Source organism: Lactuca saligna, chromosome 2, assembly GCF_052625555.1.
Source record: "Lactuca saligna cultivar CGN05327 chromosome 2, ASM5262555v1, whole genome shotgun sequence".
Lineage (NCBI taxonomy): Eukaryota > Viridiplantae > Streptophyta > Magnoliopsida > Asterales > Asteraceae > Lactuca > Lactuca saligna.
In genome coordinates this window covers 93,580,049-93,587,295 of record NC_136418.1, presented here as the reverse complement: position 1 = coordinate 93,587,295, position 7,247 = coordinate 93,580,049, and the positions used below count along the sequence as shown (strand labels likewise).

General features: G+C 24.4%; 1 pseudogene; it reads left to right on the top strand.

The window, feature by feature from the left end:
• The first annotated feature begins 5,779 nt into the window (after nt 1-5,779).
• Nucleotides 5,780-6,905, top strand: LOC145029868 (xyloglucan endotransglucosylase/hydrolase protein 2 pseudogene; annotated as a pseudogene).
• The last annotated feature ends 342 nt before the right edge of the window (nt 6,906-7,247 follow it).

The following is a 7,247-nucleotide window of genomic DNA, read 5'->3' as shown; positions in this document are numbered from 1 at the left end:
AACATCTTTATGATTCATTTTTAAGTAAATTAAGAAAAAAATCATTTTTATAATAATTTTAGTGAATAACAACAAAATCACTGTATAAATGAATCATCGAGATGTTTTTTTGAGAATTTTTTCTTGTGAATCATCTTACAAATGAATCATCTAATGATTCATTTTGTTTGTTCGTGAAAAAAATATGTAGAAAAAAAACTTCTTACCTTCCTACCAAAAATTTCCTTCTTATTTGATCTTGATTCTATCTATATATATATATATATATATATATATATATATATATATATATATATATATATATAGACACACACACACACATACTAGGCTTATACCAGTACGTTGCACATGATAAAAATAATATGATTAATATATATATATATATATATATATATATATATATATATATATATATATATTATGAACCTATAAATTTTAGATAAAACTTTATTTTCATCACAAAATTCGAATAGAAAAACATAATTTCATGTTCAACACAATAATATAACCAATATCTAAATTTTGTATGTGATTTGTGTATGGAGTGTTTACTAAAATGATTGATCAGTTTTATAGTAATGCAATATATACATAAGTAGGAATACAAAAAGATATTAGTAATTTATAATTATTGTAGTAACTAACAATAATTTTGGGAATATTAAAATGTATTGCTTTCAAATCTATACGGTTTGAAATAACAATTTGTCTCTAACCACACGAGTTTGGATGGCCCCTTTTGTAAGATAATAGATGAATGTCCTTCCATTGCGTAAATTAAAAAAAATATTGTTTAAAATGGCTACGTTATTTACATAAACAATGATGTAATAATTATTCAACTAACTTTGTATATAATCACAATTCTTTTGAACAATAGTACTCAATGGTCTCTAACAGTTGCTTGCACATAAATAAATCAGAATATGATTTTTGATTTAGTGTTATTTTTAATAACTTTTATGATTGATTAGTTTAAAAGTTTACTTATATGACCATTTTTAATTTTAATAATAGATATAGATATAAATAAATTTATGTTTCATTTTAAGTATTATTATATAAGAAATAGTTTATTGATAGTATTTTAATGGATTTGATAATTTGATTGATGATTGTATTCAACACGTTAAAACATTTTAACTATTTAAAAAAATTGATTGTACTTTGAGTTTATTTGAGATCTAGGTTTTGGTTTTCAATCTTATATGTATTTAAATTAATAAATTAAATATATATTGTATTGATAATTTAAAATTTCTATATAAACATTGTATTTAAACCATATTAATTAATCAAGCCATCTAAGTATATTAGAATAATATTTCAAATAATCTACCATAATAATGATAATATTTTATATAATAAGTTAAACATTGTTGGAAGTTGAAAAGACATGGGTTTCAAATCAATATATTATGAGTATATATACATAAACACACACACACACATATATATATATATATATATATATATATATATATATATATATATATATATATATATATATATCTTGATTCTTGTATATGACACATACCAAAACCCATGAAAGTATTATAAGTTTTACTAAGAGCGAAACACCAAATAATATATTCTAAAATTTGTATGTAATAAACATTTTATACACTCATAAAATCATAAAAAAAATAATAAAGATAAAACAATATACACTTAATGTATTTGGTACATTGAGAAAAACAATAAAATCTCATTGTTATGCAATAAAATATATTTCTTCAACCGTTTCAACAGTTTCTAGCTTTTATTAAATTTCAAACATGATTACCTAAGAAAAAAAATCATATTGCAACTAGCATTGATGTGAAATAACCCACTTCTTGAACTTTTCATATTTAAATCGTAAACACTTTAACTACATGAAATATTTTTGTATGAAAATACTACTAATATAGCTATTAGTCCAAGAAACAGACTATAATGCAATATGTAAATTGCAAAACCCTTTAATCACATGTATCTTTTTTTTTGAGAAAAGAGTACTAATATAGGGTTATATATATATATATATATATATATATATATATATATATATATATATATATATATATATATATAAAAGGAGAAAATGTAAAAAGTTAGTGGAAATTTAAATGCAATTAATTAACTAATGTACAAGGTAATTTAGGTGTCAAATCAATATAGTTTAAGAAAGTAAATTTTATCTAATCACATGAGTTTGAATGCCGTCCTTTATAAGGTACTAGGCGAAAAATGTACAAGAATACAATTATATAATTAAAATAAAAACATTTATCAAATTATAATTTAATATTTCTATGTTGAAACCTAATGTTTTGTGTAAAACAAACTTAAGTTAACTATTACTTTTATTAAACATTATAGTTATAACTTTTAAGTCATTGCGACGTATACCACTATTTGATAATTTTATAACCCATTTAAAATTATGTAAATTATATTTCAAAAGTATGCTGATCTATATATAATGAATAACACAAATGTTTGAAAAATAAGCATGAAAACTTTTAGTAGCATAAAAATACTCAAACATCCACTATAAATTTATATTAAGAAACTAAGAATAACAAAAGAAAAATAAACACCACTATCTTTAATAACATAAAACACTAAAACATCTATTGTAACATATGTATTAGCTCTTTATATTTGAATCACAAATATCTTTAAAAACATAAATCTTTTTATTGAGAAAAACTTTGCAATTTTTTAACATGTGAATGTTTTTATTGAACAAAACTTTACAATGTTATATACAAAAGGAAAAAAAAAAATTGTTAGTAATTACTAATTAATAACCATAGGTTGTAAACTATTAATGAAAATTCTTGATTTTTTGTGAGAGTTTCATGAAAGAAAAACAAAAAGTTATTAGTGATTACTAATTAATAATCATAAGTTAAAACTCTTGAGTTATAAATAATAAGTATATATAAGTTACAAAACTCTTAGGTTTCAGTGTGAGTTTCAAATGAATGTAGTGCTTGGAAATATATTATTATTATTATTATTATTATTATTATTATTATTATTATTATTATTATTATTATTATTATTATTTTTATTTCACATACAAATAATTTGTTTGATGCAACATTTTAATCCTGTAAAATTTTAAACCTAAAGATATTTACTTCTAATTTTATAACATACTTAGGTGGATATATACATTTAACAAATCACATATAATATATATTTTCACAAATGTTATATCTAATTTGTGTCGTAGTAATTTGAAAAAAAAAAACCCCTTTCATATGAATAATATATTACGATAAGTCAATCATAATTAGATATATAATGTTAAAAATGATGTTATCTTTTAAATGTTATCTTGTAAATATGTTGTAAAGGATAACCCAACAAAAAAATAATGGAAACTAATTATAATCAAAATAGAAAAACAACAATTAGTTTTATCATATATCTGGTAAAAAAAACTATATTCGTTTTTTTTACTTTTCTTTTTTCCTTTGACACCATTCAACCATAAAAACTTCATGACAATTGTTTACTAACATGCAATCAAAATGTTTTTCTTGACAAATAAGATTTATAAAGATGTTCCAAGAAAAATATTGATGTTTGGAGCGTCACAATCAAGATTGATTAATACACATAAATCACGTATAAAGATTACATGAGAAAATGAATATAAAGAAACAATAGAAAAACTTCACTTGTGTTGCTTGAAGGGAAAAAAATCATATTACAGTTACCATTTGTAATGCCATAAATTTTAAATGCACATAATATCTTAACATATCTTCAATAACCTCTAATATCCAAAAATCCAAATACTAATATCATTATTAATAATAATAGTGAAAACAAATAAAATTAAAATAAACACTTGGTGTGTCACGTCTTCCTCAAAACTCGTTGTCCCCTTTAATTCTGAGCATTATCCTTCTCCTTCCCGCGGCCACTTCCTACGTTATTTTTTGCGTTGCGTACATTTAAAGATTCTAATGGGTAAACCTATGACCTAGTGAGTTCGTATTGCAGATACATGTTCATCACTTAAAAAAATAGTTTTATCATATATCTTCAGTAAATTATACAACAAAATATATCATCCGATGACATAATTTAAGGTAATGATTAATTATCCGTAGAAAGAACCAGTGACTTGTTTCCCTTCCCCTTGGTACAACCTATCAATTGTACTCCAGAATTTAAAATATGCAAGAAAATTGGTATAATTCTCCATTCTCATCCCCACTGATCACACACATCCGTCATCCAAAAAAGCACACGTTTGCGCTAAATATGTCATCCAAAAAAGCACGGTTGATAACAAATCAAAAATAACATTTGCATGCAACCATACTTATCATTAAACATACTGTTAATAAATAAATAAAAACGACATAATAAACATATGATAAATATTTATGTGCAACCAACTACAGAACACAAAAAAAACTCACAATGTAACCGATAACTTGTAACCGAAGCTTTGTTGTTAACTTGCACTCTATATTCCACCAAACAAATTTTCTAAAGCAACATCCTAGAAAACATCATATGTGATTGTTTTGATTCCAATATCCATATGTTGCGTTCGGTCGAATAATAATAGTCATCCGTTTACATTAATTAAAACATTCATAATAATGTTAGTACAAGTACTATACTTCGTTATATTAACATTTTCAAATTAATAAAATTTCACTCTTATAAATAATACTAAAACAGTTGAACATTGGATACAAAAATATTGATTTTAACAATAACAATAATAACTAGCACTTTAGTAAAATTTTCATGTACCATTTTTTCTGAATTACTTATTTTCGTTATCATGTTTGAATGAAATTTAAATTGTCAAAGTATTAATGGTTTACAGACTGTTTATGTAACTTTAGCTTTCAGAAAAAATAGTTAGGGGATGAATTGAAATGGATGATTTATAGAAATCTACGAATTATCAAACCTCGTAAATTCTAATTTGTTAAAAAATATTGCCAAGCCACTCAACACATCTTACATACCTGTATGCTATTTGATATATTTTACTATTTTCTTTTTGTTTTTAACATAATTTTCTGCAACCCACCGAAAAAGAAAAAGACTCAAATATTTTCTAACTCGGGTCTCGGCTACTCTTCATAAAAACTGCAGTTTGATTTTCATCAAAACCTTGATCAACAATTATATATATATATATATATATATATATATATATATATATATATATATATATATATATGTATATGTATATAGTCAAATTAACGACTATCGGCCAAAACAGACACATGAAGTGTAACTAAAACATGTAAGGCTTGCATATAAGCTTACTCAACCAACCAAATCGAGCTTAAATCATAGAACATACCTTAATTTCAAATAAAAAACCGAAAATCTTCACAAACTTTCTTCTCCAATTTTACCCTTTTTCACAATTCTAGTTGATTTCTCGAGCTCTTTACAATGCCTAAAGTCTTGCACATTATAATCCCTTCAAATGCTCGGATTTATTTTGCTAATCAAGATGATAGTTTTAGGGTTTAAAGCTAATCACATCATTGATGCGACATAAACCATTTCTTCAACTCTTCATAGTTGGAACTACATAAAAGTTTTTTGTGAGAAATATTACTAATATTTTAACCATAAATACTTGAACTATAAGAAAGCTTTTTGAATCACAATAACTAGATGACGAATTTTTGTAACAAACATGTACTAATATAACCACATATATAATGAGAGAATACAACCCATTATTGGAAATTTATAAATATTATAAATGTTTTTAATCAAGGAATATAAAATGTCATTTAGGTTTCAAATCAATATGGTTTGAAAAAACCAAATATTTCTAACCACATGATTTAGAATGACCTCCTTTATATATACATATATATATATATATATATATATATATATATATATATATATATATATATAAATATAAAGAAGGTTCACATGAGAAATAGAATAAAGTGAGAATATGAAACTAATTCAAGCCTTATGGTAAAAAAAACAAGTGATGAAGCTTTAAAATGTCTATAACTATTCAAAATCATAACCATAAAAATTATTTTTCGCTTGTAATATGATTAAAACCATAAATGAATAAAAACTTAACCTAACAACCCTTAAAGATCAATGATTTATGCATCTGATAGTATGCTTCTCATTATGTTGAGTTAATGTAGTTATTTCTAAATACAACTGTTCACGAAGAAATGGACTTTGAGTTTTGGGAAATCGGCCGGGCAAACCAATCATTTTACAAACGAACGTATTTACAAATGGTCTCGGTGGTAGAGAGCAAAAATTCAGTCTTTGGTTCGATCCTGGTGCGGATTTCCATTACTACAAATTGCTATGGAACGACCATCAAGTTGTGTACGCGTGTATCCTTTTTTATTGGAAATTACATACATCATATAGATATCAAAATTTATAGGTTTTGTTAGCTTGATTGTATCCAATGATCAAGAATAGAAAACCAACCACTTTATAAACAAATATATTTACTAATGGTCACATTTTATATTAATTTCAGGTTCTTTGTAGATGACACACCAATAAGAGTATATAAGACCAACATAATTAGAGGTGTTGGGTACCCTAATCATACATTGCAAGTGATTACGAGCTTCTGGGATGGATCAAGTTGGGCTACTGATGGTGGAAAAACGAAGGTCAATTATTCAAATGCACCATTCCACGTCAATTTCCAAGATTTTAACATTGATGGGTGCATCTCGATGCCTAATAGTCCTAATAAGGATTGTGCTTCTCAAAAGTATTGGTGGAACAATAAAAAATATTGGCAATTGAACCCCCAACAACTGAAATCATTAGAAGATGTAAGAAAAAAGTATATGACATATGACTATTGTACTGATAAGAGTAGGTATCCTACCCCTCGTCCAGAGTGTAGTTAAAATGATGGGTAATAATCTGTATTACATTAATGAGATATTTTATAACTATAGAAATAAAACTAAATGATTATGGTCCTTCATTTCGTAAGATGTACAAATTAGGAAGGGTAAGATTTCATATAATTTTTTACAAGTTACTTTAAAGATATAATTACAACAATTACCCGTAATTTAAAAGGCTTTTAAGATTATAAAGTTCTTGAAAAAGACTAGGACGATTTTCAAAGTTTTTATGATGATTTATTTTTAATTGAAAGATTGAATCACTTATTGGGTATGTAAAAATAAAAATATAACTCAAACAATTAGTAATTAACTCAAATACATATGTTGCTATTTGCT